This window comes from Nerophis lumbriciformis, linkage group LG07, assembly GCF_033978685.3.
Source record: "Nerophis lumbriciformis linkage group LG07, RoL_Nlum_v2.1, whole genome shotgun sequence".
NCBI lineage: Eukaryota > Metazoa > Chordata > Actinopteri > Syngnathiformes > Syngnathidae > Nerophis > Nerophis lumbriciformis.
Genome location: NC_084554.2, coordinates 6,765,954 through 6,780,514, shown reverse-complemented (window position 1 = coordinate 6,780,514; position 14,561 = coordinate 6,765,954). Strand labels below are relative to the sequence as shown.

The 14,561-nt window shown below is 42.1% G+C and overlaps 1 protein-coding gene across 1 annotated transcript in view; it reads right to left on the bottom strand.

Annotated features, from left to right (window-relative positions):
- The window catches only part of LOC133609291 (zinc finger BED domain-containing protein 5-like), a 202,923-nt gene that overhangs the window by 105,365 nt on the left and 82,997 nt on the right, over positions 1-14,561 (bottom strand). The gene's annotated exons all lie outside the window — the stretch shown is intronic.

The following is a 14,561-nucleotide window of genomic DNA, read 5'->3' as shown; positions in this document are numbered from 1 at the left end:
GACCCTCAGTGCGTGGCGCTCCAGACTATAATTGATAGCTGTGGTCTTACACAAATAATAAATGAACCTACGCATCGCAACGGCAATACGATAGATCTAGTGCTGGTCAGGGGTGTCACCACCTCCAAAGTTATGGTACTCCCGTATACTAAAGTAATGTCCGATCATTACCTTATAAAATTCGAAGTTCTGACTCATTGTCAACAAACTAATAATAATAATAACTGCTACAGCAGCCGCAACATTAATGCCGCCACAACGATGACTCTTGCTGACCTACTGCCTTCGGTAATGGCACCATTCCCAAATTATGTCGGCTCTATTGATAACCTCACTAACAACTTTGACAATGCCCTGCGCAAAACCATTGATAGTATAGCACCGCTAAAACAAAAAAGGGCCCCTAAAAGGCGCACCCCATGGTTTACAGAGGAAACCAGAGCTCATAAATTATCATGTAGAAAGTTGGAACGCAAATGGCGCGCGACCAAGCTTGAGGTTTTCCATCAAGCATGGAGTGATAGTTTAATATCGTATAAACGCATGCTTACCCTAGCTAAAGCTAAATATTACTCAAATCTCATCCGCCTCAACAAAAACGACCCTAAATTTTTGTTTAGTACAGTAGCATCGCTAACCCAACAAGGGACTCCTCCCAATAGCTCCACCCACTCAGCAGATGACTTTATGAATTTCTTTAATAAGAAAATTGAACTCATTAGAAAGGAGATTAAAGACAACGCATCCCAGCTACAACTGGGTTCTATGAACACAGATACAACTGTATCTACGACGGATACTGCAATACAAAATAGTCTCTCTCTTTTTGATGAAATAACATTAGAGGAACTATTACAGCGTGTAAGTGGGATAAAACAAACAACATGTTTACTTGACCCACTTCCTGGGAAACTTATCAAGGAGCTTTTTGTATTATTAGGTCCATCAGTGCTAAATATTATAAACTTATCACTTTCCTCTGGCACTGTTCCCCTAGCATTCAAGAAAGCGGTTATTCATCCTCTGCTCAAAAGACCTAACCTTGATCCTGACCTCATGGTAAACTACCGACCGGTGTCCCACCTTCCCTTTATTTCGAAAATCCTCGAAAAAATTGTCGCACAGCAGCTAAATGAACACTTAGTGTCTAACAATCTCTGTGAACCTTTTCAATCCGGTTTCAGGGCAAATCACTCTACGGAGACAGCCCTCGCAAAAATGACTAATGATCTACTGCTGACGATGGATTCTGATGCGTCATCTATGTTGCTGCTTCTTGATCTTAGCGCTGCTTTCGATACCGTCGATCATAATATTTTATTAGAGCGTATCAAAACACGTATTGGTATGTCAGACTTAGCCTTGTCGTGGTTTAACTCTTATCTTACTGACAGGATGCAATGCGTCTCCCATAATAATGTGACCTCTGACTATGTTAAGGTAACGTGCGGAGTTCCTCAGGGTTCGGTTCTTGGCCCTGCACTCTTTAGTATTTACATGCTGCCGCTAGGCGACATCATACGCAAATACGGTGTTAGCTTTCATTGCTATGCTGATGACACCCAACTCTACATGCCCCTAAGGCTGACCAACACGCCGGATTGTAGTCAGCTGGAGGCGTGTCTTAATGAAATTAAATATTGGATGTCCGCTAACTTCTTGCAACTCAACGCCAAGAAAACGGAAATGCTGATTATCGGTCCTGCTAAACACCGACATTTATTTAATAATACCACCTTAACATTTGACAACCAAACAATTACACAAGGCGAATCAGTAAAGAATCTGGGTATTATCTTCGACCCAACTCTCTCGTTTGAATCACACATTAAGAGTGTTACTAAAACGGCCTTCTTTCATCTCCGTAATATCGCTAAAATTCGTTCTATTTTATCCACTAGCGACGCTGAGATCATTATTCATGCGTTCGTTACGTCTCGTCTCGACTACTGTAACGTATTATTTTCGGGTCTCCCTATGTCTAGCATTAAAAAATTACAGTTGGTACAAAATGCGGCTGCTAGACTTTTGACAAGAACAAGAAAGTTTGATCATATTACGCCTATACTGGCTCACCTGCACTGGCTTCCTGTGCACTTAAGAAGTGACTTTAAGGTTTTACTACTTACGTATAAAATACTACACGGTCTAGCTCCGTCCTATCTTGTCGATTGTATTGTACCATATGTCCCGGCAAGAAATTTGCGTTCAAAGAACTCCGGCTTATTAGTGATTCCCAGAGCCCAAAAAAAGTCTGCGGGCTATAGAGCGTTTTCTATTCGGGCTCCAGTACTATGGAATGCCCTTCCGGTAACAATTAGAGATGCTACCTCAGTAGAAGCATTTAAGTCCCATCTTAAAACACATTTGTATACTCTAGCCTTTAAATAGCCCCCCTGTTGGACCAGTTGATCTGCCGTTTCTTTTCTTTTCTCCTCTGCTCCCCTTTTCCTTGAGGGGGGGGGGGCACAGGTCCGGTGGCCATGGATGAAGTGCTGGCTGTCCAGAGTCGGGACCCGGGGTGGACCGCTCGCCTGTGCATCGGCTGGGAACATCTCTACGCTGCTGACCCGTCTCCGCTCGGGATGGTGTCCTGCTGGCCCCACTATGGACTGGACTCTTACTATTATGTTGGATCCACTATGGACTGGACTCTCACAATATTATGTCAGACCCACTCGACATCCATTGCTTTCGGTCTCCCCTAGAGGGGGGGGGTTACCCACATATGCGGTCCTCTCCAAGGTTTCTCATAGTCATTCACATCGACGTCCCACTGGGGTGAGTTTTTCCTTGCCCGTATGTGGGCTTTGTACCGAGGATGTCGTTGTGGCTTGTGCAGCCCTTTGAGACACTTGTGATTTAGGGCTATATAAATAAAGATTGATTGATTGATTGATTGATTTCAATACATTCGTAATCTGTTGAATCGCTTAAGCCGCTGAAATCCGAGTCTGAATCCGAGCTAATGTCGCTATAGCTTGCTGTTCTTTCCGCCATGTTTGTTTGTGTTGGCATCACTATGTGACGTCACAGGAAAATGGACGGGTGTATATAACGATGGTTAAAATCAGGCACTTTGAAGCTTTTTTTAGGGATATTGCGTGATGGGTAAAATTTTGAAAAATCTTCGAAAAATATAATAAGCCACTGGGAACTGATTTTTAATGGTTTTAACAATTCTAAAATTGTGATAATGTTCCCTTCTAAATAAAAAATGACCGACTGAATGACTGAGCGCAGCACAACGTACGTACTTACCTCTGCGGGAGAAAAAGTAGTTCCCACCAATCGCGTTTCATTTTGCCAAGCTCTCAGTGATTTAGTAACTTTACACTGTGTTCATGTTCATGATATACATTATCTCAAATAACTAAAGTATCAAAACTATCAATATTTTGACTTGAGAATGGATATTAGAGCATAAAGAGCTGGTATCGGCCGTATTGAAATTTCAGTACATCTTTCCGTACATCACTACCAAAAGCTTGGTGACTTTCTCCTGTTTAACAATGTGTTTGATACTTTCCAATCAGGCTTTAGGTCCCACCACAGCACTGAAACAGTGATACAGTGACAAATGATATCCGCCTGTGCAGATGCAGGACAAGTCTCAGTCTTGGCTCTGCTGGACCCGAGGGCTGCCTTTGACACCGTTGACCATACTATCTTATTACAGAGGTTACAAAAGTGGGTGGGAATATCCGGTTCTGCTCTTAACTGGTTCAAGTCCTATCTCGATCACAGGACATACTTTGTTGGAATTGGTAACTGTGTCTCTGACCAAATGGCTATGACCCGTGGGGTTCCTCAGGGCTCTATTCTGGGACCCTATTGTTCAACATGAACAATACACACTGTGAATATTCATGAAAGACATAACAAGTCCACCATTGTTTATTCATTAATAAGTTGTATGACCGTAGTAACTAAGACAAATCTACATGTGTGACACGTTAGCCTGGTGAGAATGTTTCTTACCACCCAGCCACCAATGTATGTGACACGGTTGTCCGGGAAGGGACAGTTCTGAGGTGGCACCACCTCAAAGGCATCTGGAATGCTGTCCTCCGAGTCCTTCGTCATAGGGAGGATCTTAGTGTTGTCTTGTGCTGTGGCATTTCCAGTTTTGCTGGGTTCAATGCCACAGTGTACAGCCAGCTTGGCCTAGATTGAGTGGAATTGCTGTGTGTTGGCATTGTTGTTGCAGCCTCCTGTTTATAATAAGAGAAGAGTACATTAATAACATTGTGCAATCGCACCCTCATCTTACATTATTATTGGCATATACATATATAGTTATTAATATTGTATTTCTTGAAATGCCTTATGCCTATATAAAAGATGAAACTATCAAATGTTTCTCTTTATTTCGTATTTTCAATTAAGAACACACAGCACATGATTTATGAAGGTAAACAAATGTAACGAACAATCCTTGATGTGATTAAATGAGTGAGTCATTAAAATATATCTTCGGTATCATTTTAAAGTTAAAGTCCCAACGATAGTCACACACACACTAGGTGTGGTGAAATTATCCTCTGCGTTTGACCCATCCCCATGTTCACCCCCTGGGAGGTGAGGGGAGCAGTGAGCAGCAGCAGTGGCTGCGCTCGGGAATCATTTTGGTGATTTAACCCCCAATTTCAACCGTTGATGATGAGTGCCAAGCAGGGAGGCGGTGGGTCCCATTCTTTGGTTTGACTCGGTTGGGGTTTGAATTCACAACCTTTCAGTCTCAGGGCGGACACTCTAACCACAAGGCCACTGAGCAGGTCTTATGACCCGTTTACACTGCACACCAAATCTGATTATTTGTTTGCCCTCAAGTGACAAAGATCTGATTGTTTTTGACAGTCCAAACGCTCCAAAGTCCCACAACCACAACATCCGGTTTTGGTGAGCAAAGTCTATTTAAGATGACTGGATTTTTGGTGCATCACTTATCAGTAGTGCTCAAACAATAGTATAATAATGCTATATGTAATATATATATTTTTATTTGTATATATTATTTACTTTGATTCCAAAGAAATAGCAATTTTGAAGGACCGGGATTCACTCTGTGACGCATTTGCTTACATGTGAGTTGAAAAATAAAGCTCCTGTAGATCCACGCTGATGTCCGTGTCTCCTCTACTTAACAGCCATTAAAAGATTACAAATATATTACACTATATACATCCATTATATTACTTTCCTTTACTTTCACGTAAAAAACACTCATTTTTATGGTGTTGCGACTTGTATTTTATTTTGTGATAGTAGCGACTTCCTCCCGGTCAACTTCACAGACAAAATATGAACTTCACACATAAAAACAACAGCAGACATGAATTGTAGATGAGACTAATATGTGTAGCAGGAAATCAACTGCAAACAAACTTATCCTTAACTTAAAGGGGGACATTATCACCAGACCTATGTAAGCGTCAATATATACCTTGATGTTGCAGAAAAAAGACCATATATTTTTTTAACCGATTTCCGAACTCTAAATGGGTGAATTTTGGCGAAATAAACGCCTTTCTAATATTCGCTCTCGGAGCGATGACGTCACAACGTGGCGTCACATCGGGAAGCAATCCGCCATTTTCTCAAACACCGAGTCAAATCAGCTCTGTTATTTTCCGTTTTTTCGACTGTTTTCCGTACCTTGGAGACATCATGCCTCGTCGGTGTGTTGTCGGAGGGTGTAACAACACGAACAGGGACGGATTCAAGTTGCACCAGTGGTCCAAAGATGCGAAAGTGGCAAGAAATTGGACGTTTGTTCCGCACACTTTACCGACGAAAGCTATGCTACGACAGAGATGGCAAGAATGTGTGGATATCCTGCGACACTCAAAGCAGATGCATTTCCAACGATAAAGTCAAAGAAATCTGCCGCCAGACCCCCATTGAATCTGCCGGAGTGTGTGAGCAATTCAGGGACAAAGGACCTCGGTAGCACGGCAAGCAATGGCGGCAGTTTGTTCCGCAGACGAGCGAGCTAAACCCCCTGGATGTCTTGGCTCACACCGTCCCTTATGCCACCGAAGATGATCAAGAGAAGAATATCGACCCTAGCTTCCCTAGCCTGCTGACATCAACTTAAAAACTGGATAGATCAGCTTTCAGGAAAAGAGAGCGGATGAGGGTATGTCTACAGAATATATTAATTGATGAAAATTGGGCTGTCTGCACTCTCAAAGTGCATGTTGTTGCCAAATGTATTTTTATATGCTGTAAACCTAGTTCATAGTTGTTAGTTTCCTTTAATGCCAAACAAACACATACCAATCGTTGGTCAGAAGGCGATCGCCAAATTCGTCCTCGCTTTCTCCCGTGTCGCTGGCTGTCGTGTCGTTTTCGTCGATTTCGCTTGCATACGGTTCAAACCGATATGGCTCAATAGCTTCAGTTTCTTCTTCAATTTCGTTTTCGCTACCTGCCTCCACACTACAACCATCCGTTTCAATACATGCGTAATCTGTTGAATCGCTTAAGCCGCTGAAATCCGAGTCTGAATCCGAGCTAATGTCGCTATAGCTTGCTGTTCTATGCGCCATGTTTGTTTGTGTTGGCATCACTATGTGACGTCACAGGAAAATGGACGGGTGTTTATAACGATGGTTAAAATCAGGCACTTTGAAGCTTTTTTTAGGGATATTGCGTGATGGGTAAAATTTTGAAAAAAACTTCGAAAAATAAAATAAGCCACTGGGAACTGATTTTTAATGGTTTTAACATTCTGAAATTGTGATAATGTTCCCCTTTAAACTTAATGTTTAATTAGTGGAGCCCTCAGATGTAAAGACATTGGTGCATCTAATGGTTTCTTCTCTAAATGCTTGTGAGTGTCAAATGAAGTGAGGTCAGTAACGTCTTGCTGATGATAAATGCTTTCAATCTTCAAAAACAATATTTTTATTAAGAGTGTAAAAATCCACTCCATCCCATTTGAAATATCTTTTTTAATGGTCGCTTTTATATTTGCCGCTAAACCTTTCTGCACCGATTCAGGTAAGTAAACAGTAGCCTAATGGGACTCTAGACCAGGGCTAGCCAACCCATGGCTCGCGAGCCTCATGCGGCTCTTTGGCTGCTGGTTTCATGCGGCTCTTAACTCTATTAGAAAAAATTTAAATTAAAAAAAAAAATTACAAATTTAAAAATACAAACCCCGTTTCCATATGAGTTGGGAAATTGTGTTGGATGTAAATATAAACGGAATACAATGATTTGCAAATCCTTTTCAACCCATATTCAATTGAATGCACTACAAAGACAAGATATTTGATGTTCAAACTCATAAACTTTATTTTTTTCTTTGCAATTTCATGGCTGCAACACGTGCCAAAGTAGTTGGGAAATGGCATGTTCACCACTGTGTTACATGGCCTTTCCTTTTAACAACACTCAGTAAATGTTTGGGAACTGAGGAGACACATTTTTTAAGCTTCTCAGGTGGAATTCTTTCCCATTCTTGCTTGATGTACAGCTTAAGTTGGTCAACAGTCCGGGGGTCTCCGTTGTGCTATTTTAGGCTTCATAATGCACCACACATTTTCAATGGGAGACAGGTCTGGACTACAGGCAGGCCAGTCTAGTACCTGCACTCTTTTACTATGAAGCCACGTTGATGTAACACGTGGCTTGGCATTGTCTTGCTGAAATAAGCAGGGGCTTCCATGGTAACGTTGCTTGGATGGCAACATATGTTGCTCCAAAACCTGTATGTACCTTTCAGCATTAATAGCGCCTTCACAGATGTGTAAGTTACCCATGTCTTGGGCACTAATACACCCCCATACCATCACAGATGCTGGCTTTTCAACTTTGCGCCTATAACAATCCGGATGGTTCTTTTCCTCTTTGGTCCGGAGGACACGACGTCCACAGTTTCCAAAAACAATTTGAAATGTGGACTCGTCAGACCGCAGAACACTTTTCCACTTTGTATCAGTCCATCTTAGATGAGCTCAGGCCCAGGGAAGCCGACGGCGTTTCTGGGTGTTGTTGATAAACGGTTTTCGCCTTGCATAGGAGAGTTTCAACTTGCACTTACAGATGTATCAACCAACTGTAGTTACTGACAGTGGGTTTCTGAAGTGTTCCTGAGCCCATGTGGTGATATCCTTTACAGATGTCGCTTGTTGATGCAGTACAGCCTGAGGGATCCAAGGTCACAGGCTTAGCTGCTTACGTGTAGTGATTTCTCCAGATTATCTGAACCCTTTGATGATATTACGGACCGTAGATGGTGAAATCCCTAAATTCCTTGCAATAGCTGGTTGAGAAAGGTTTTTCTTAAACTGTTCAACAATTTGCTCACGCATTTGTTGACAAAGTGGTGACCCTCGCCCCATCATTGTTTGTGAATGACTGAGCATTTCATGGAGTCTACTTTTATACCCAATCATGGCACCCACCTGATCCCAATTTGCCTGTTCACCTGTGGGATGTTCCAAATAAGTGTTTGATGAGCATTCCTCAACTTTATCAGTATTTATTGACACCTTTCCCAACTTCTTTGTCACGTGTTGCTGGCATCCAATTCCAAAGTTAATGATTATTTGCAAAAAAAAAAAAATGTTTATCAGTTTGAACATCAAATATGTTGTCTTTGTAGCATATTCAACTGAATATGGGTTGAAAATGATTTGCAAATCATTGTATTCCGTTTATATTTACATCTAACACAATTTCCCAACTCGTATGGAAACGGGGTTTGTATATACATAACATTTTTTTTTAAATCTATTAGTGCCCACGAGGTGTAGACGCGACAAACTTTTTGGTGTCGGAGGCCCACGTTGCTGTGTTACTGTACTGTAGTATATCTACTGTCCCTGGCGTTCGCCGGGACGAAAAACACTACATTTCCCAAAATGCAGCGCGACCGAGACACACGGCCGCTTCATCGACTTCCGCTTAGCACAAAGAGGGCGTTTTCTCAAAATCCAGCTTGTAAAACACCGTGGCGTTCAACACGCGGCCTCTTCTATCGGCCGTGATCGTGATCATCACGGAAAAAAAAAGGAAATACTTGGATTACAATACTCGGATTACTCTTTTCGCCCGGCTTAAGCCGGTTAGAGTTGCTCATAAGAAGAAGAAGAAGAAGAAACTGAAGCCGGTTTGAGTGAGGTCAAAGGTGCATGTGCGTGAGATCACAGTAGTAAACCATTTGTGACAAGTTCACTCTCAAAATGGCAGGGAAAAATAGCACAGCAAAAGGAAAATAAGAAGAACACAGGGAATTTGAACAGAGTGGGAGAGTTTATATTTTTTTGTTGAACGTAACGGCAAGCCATTCTGCCTTATACGTCAGGCGTCATTAGCGCATTTCAAAGCTTCAAATCTTCAGCGTCACTTTAGCTTACTCTATGCCAGAGATGTCCAAAGTGCGGCCCCGGGGCCATTTGCAACCCGCAGCTAATCGTTTACCGGCCCCCCACACATTCTGCAAAAATTGCAAAATTGATAGTTTTGCAAAAATACAAAAAAACATTTTTTAAAAAGTGGAATGAGGTGAAATCTAACTAGAAAAAGTTGCAATGTTGACACAAAAGCTGCCATGCAGGCTGTTTTTTTTTTCTTTTGTCTTTGTTTATTTTTATTTTTTTTGCCATTGCTCAAAAAAAAAAAAATTAAAGACAAAAAATCTATGTTACAATGAATTATTACTTAAAAAAATTCACTTTAAAATGTTTCATGTGGAAAAAATATTGCATATATTGTGTGGAGACCAAGCAGAAGAACGAGACCGTAGTCGAAGAGTGCAGAGGAGACACTTCTCCAGGGCCGATGCATGCTCGGGGCAACACCCTTCACCTTACCCGGCAGTGGGTCTCCACAGCGGACGACTTTAGGGTGAATGATGAGTCCAGCGATTAGTTGCAACTCTTGCTTTATTGATTGCTTGCACACAGCCAATCCAACACAAAACCAACTAGTCCCTCCCCGCACTCACGCTACCGCTCCCTCTCTTTTCTCGCCCACACACTCACTGATGTCACTCACCTCACATGCTCACCTATTAAAGGACCACACACACACATACTCTACTCTCATAACACACAGTACAGTTAGTAGAACAACTGTGTTTTCATTACTGTGTATTTGATAGGTGCCATTGCCCCGGAATTGTATTGCATTGTACTTTCAAGTACAACAATGAGTAGATGAGTGTTACGTGTGTGTGTATATGTGTAACTAAATGAACACTGAAATTCAAGTATTTCTTTTAGTTATATACATAATAAAATAAATAAATATAAATATAGCTAGAATTCACTGAAATTCAAGTATTTCATATATATATATATATATATATATATATATATATATAAATATATATATATATATATATATATATATATATATGAAATACTCGAGTTGGTTATCTGTGTTGGCCCTGCGATGAGGTGGCGACTTGTCCAGGGTGTACTCCGCCTTCTGCCCGATGGTAGCTGAGATAGGCTCCATCGCCCCCCGCGACCCCAAAAGGGAATAAGCGGTAGAAAATGGATGGATGGATGGACTCGAGTTGGTGAATTCTAGCTGTAAATATACTCCTCTCCTCTTAACCACGCCCCCAACCACGCCTCCCGCCCCACCCCAACCACGCCACCCACCCCCCACCTCCCGAAATCGGAGGTCTCAAGGTTGGCAAGTATGTGTGTGTGAGACAGTGTGTAACGACGTGGTCGCATCGTGATGCGGGTGTGTTCTCCCAGGGATGCAGACGGCTTCAGACACAGCTTGCAGGTAGGAATATGATTTATTTAACATATAAATCATACGATGAATAAACTAAAGACATACACGTAGCACAAAAGGCAAAACAAAAGGGCTAGCGTGGGAGCTAGTAAACCAAAATAGCCTAGCGTGAAAACTAGCAGCTAAGGAACATGAAATAAACGTCGTCATCAGTTGTGTGGGAACAAACTAGGAAGCCAGACCGAGTGAGGCCAGGGCAAAGACTAAATAGCCCTCTGATTAGTGCCCGGGCAACAGGTGCGCGTCCCGAACACTAACCAGAGGCAGGTGAATGTAATCGGTTGACATGGCAACTGAAAACAAACAAAATCAAGGTGCTGAAAACACGTGACTCAAACATAAACAAACTATGATCCGGGCAGCGGATCGTAACACAGTGCACACAATGTTAATTGTTGAAAATAAGTGGCCTGTGGTCTTAGTACTGTAGGAGTCATGTTGGTGTGTGACATTTACAATCAATCTGGCTGAGCAGAGGTCTGTGTGTGTGTGTGTGTGTGTGTGTGTGTGTGTGTGTGTGTGTGTGTGTGTGTGTGTGTGTGTGTGTGTGTGTGTGTGTGTGTGTGTGTGTGTGCGTGTGTGTGTTTGTGCGCGTGAGGAAGGGATGGGGTGATGTTCATGTGTGCTCATGTGTAGGACGTGGCTCTTTGCAGTAACACAGTAAAAAAAAGTGGCTCTTAGTCTCTGACTGGTTGGCCAACCCTGCTCTACATCATCAATTAAAGCAACTCTGCTCCACTGAAAGGCAGCTAAGTGGCACATAAAAGCTGGGAAGCAAACCTTTTTAATGTCTCTTTTTGTTGGCTTTTGATTTTGTCAGCTGGCAGTTTGTTAGAGCTGCGATGGTACATTGATCACTCAGGTGGTTGACAGTATCAGTGTACTTGTGTGGAGACTTTACATCAAGTCAGGAACATTTTGATGGCTTTTAGAGTTTGGTGGAGTTGAGGAGGAGATTGATTGAGTTTAATTTAGTGAGTTCCATACAGCTTGAAGATTATCAGATGAGGAAGTCCAGCAATCAAGATTGAAATCACTGAGCAAAAGAAGGTGACTCGTTGAAATGAAGGATAATAAATGATACAGAGGGAGGTCTCTAACAGCCTACAATGAAGAGAGCTTGGCCATGGCAGAATTCAAGCTGCAGGGCAAGGAGTTTGAAGTGCCTTAATGAACTCATATGGTGAATATCTTGGAGAAAGCACACCATCACTTAAATAGTAGTATTTCAGTTTGAGCACATCATTAAATAGTTAGTTTGACATTTGTATGTAGACTGGAGTAGTTCAGGCAATAAGATGGGATGTTGCTATGTGACAGGAAGGAGGAATATAAAACTGCTTCGGCTTCTCCAGGTTAGGAGTGCCACATTTGTTGGACTTGACCTCCTCCAGGAACTGCAGTTCTGTATGACCACGCTCGCTTATACACGTCAAGTTCAAATTGTTTAGTGCAGTGGTTCTTAACCTTGTTGGAGGCACCGAACCCCACCACTTTCATACGCGCATTCACCCAACCCTTCTTTAGTGAAAAAATAAAAATAAAAATAAAAATTCAAATTGAAGACAAAGTTATATGTTTTTGGTAACACTTTAGTATGGGCAATATATTCCAAGTAACAAAGATTGTATTTAGAGTTTTTTGGACACTAGGGGAACATATTCTAAGTAATAAAAACTTAATTTAGAGTTATTTGGTTAGGGTTAGGGCGAGTGTGGGGGGGGCATTGAGGTGGGCGGGGTTTGGTGGTAGCGGGGGTGTATATTGTAGCATCCTGGAGGGGTTAGTGCTGCAAGGGGTTCCGGGTATTTGTTCTGTTGTGTTTATGTTGTGTTACGGTGCGGATGTTCTCCCGAAAGTTTGTCATTCTTGTTTGGTGTGGGTTCACAGTGTGGTGCATATTTGTAACAGTGTTAGAGTTGTTTATACGGCCACCCTCAGTGTGACCTCCATGGCTGTTGACCATTGCATTCACTTAAGTGTATGTAGAAGCCGCAAATATTGTGTGACTAGGCCGGCACGCTGTTTGTTTGGAGGAACAGCGGACGTGAAGACAGGATGTAGAGGACGCTAAAGGCAGTGCCTTTAAGGCACGCCCCCAATATTGTTGTCCGGGTAGAAATCGGGAGAAATTCGGGAGAATGGTTGTCCCGGGAGATTTACGGGAGGGGCATTTAAATTCGGGAGTCTCCCGGGAAAATCGAGAGGGTTGGCAAGAATGGGTTAGGGTCAGAGTTAGAGGGTTAGGGTTATAATAAGGCCATGCCGAAAAAGGCGTTAATAAGTACTTAATAATGATTAGTTAAGAGCCAATATGTAACTAATTTGCATGTTAATAAGCAACTAATTAATGGTGAATATGTTCCCCATACTAAAGTGTTACCATGTTTTTTGTACTGGTGCACAAAATGAAGCGTGCATGAACATCACCTTGTTCAAAGAACAAAACCAACACAGTGCATAAACTCACAACAAATTACACACCTGCAAATCAGTCAGCTGTTGCCGTATCCGTAATACGCCGATAGGGAGAAGTTTGTATTTACACGATGAGTCGGGTGTGTCTTGACCTCCGCCGAACCCCTGAAGCCGACTCACCGAACCCCTAGGGTTCCATCCAACCCAGGTTAAGAACCACTGGTTTAGTGATTGACAATAAGATAACAAGAAATGTGTTTTTTAAATATATGGCCACTCCTCCACCTTTTCCAGGACGATGGCATGGGAAGACATTATATGCATTAATAGCAACGTCCTTGTCAGAGACTGCTTTACTTAGCCACCTTAAGATAAGATAAGGAAGTCTGCATTTTCTTGCTGGAATCCAGATTTTGACTAAGTCTGATTTTGGCAGGAGACTCCTATTATTGAAATGGAGGCCTGACCCGGCTCTAAATTCATCAGCAGTACTGATGTTATTGAAGCTGGGTCCTGGATTTGGTTGCACATTGCCTGATAGCAGAAGTAAAAGCAATATCAAGATTTTCTGTTTCATTTTGTGAGATAACCCAATGAAAACATTCTTTGGCGGAATTTGCGGCCCGCAGTTAATCTTTTAACGGTCCACGACACATTCTACAAATAATATATAAAAAAACCTAAGTAGTGTAATAAAAGAGGTGAAAACAGGTGAAATGTAACAAAGAAAAGTTGCATTGTTGATTCTAATAAAGCTGCCATGCAGGTTGTTTTCTCTTTAAAGCTGTCATTGCTCAAAAATAATAATGAATCAAACTCCATGTTATTATCAATTATTTAAACTATTCAAGGCTCCAATTACGTCACTTAAAACATTTGACTTCAAAATATTTTTCCGGGAAAATATTGGATATTTTGTGTTTGCCTTAAAAACAAAAGGTTTTTGACTGAAAGGGCAAAAACAAATAAAAAATGAAGAAGCTGTCACGTACTCGCATGGCTGCTCTAGTTGTGACCCCAAGATGCAGGAGACAGGAGGACGACGTGCAGGTGAGAGTATTTTAATTCCCACAGGGAGCACAAGGAGGTGCAGCAGGGAAGTGCACAGAAGCAAAAGCAGCATACAGCAAACCAGAGTAACCTTTAACAAAACAATCCTTGAGCCCTGACTGGAGGGCGAGGCAGGCATAAATAGAAGCCAGCTGGTTAGTTCAAGTTAAAGTAGCAATGATTGTCACACACACACTAGGTGTGGTGAGATTATCCTCTGCATTTGACCCATCACCCTCACCCTATGACCAGGTGTGGCCAGGCTGCCAATCAGTGACAGGTGAGGAAGGAAAAGCGCTCAGGGAGACAAACAGGAAGTGGGA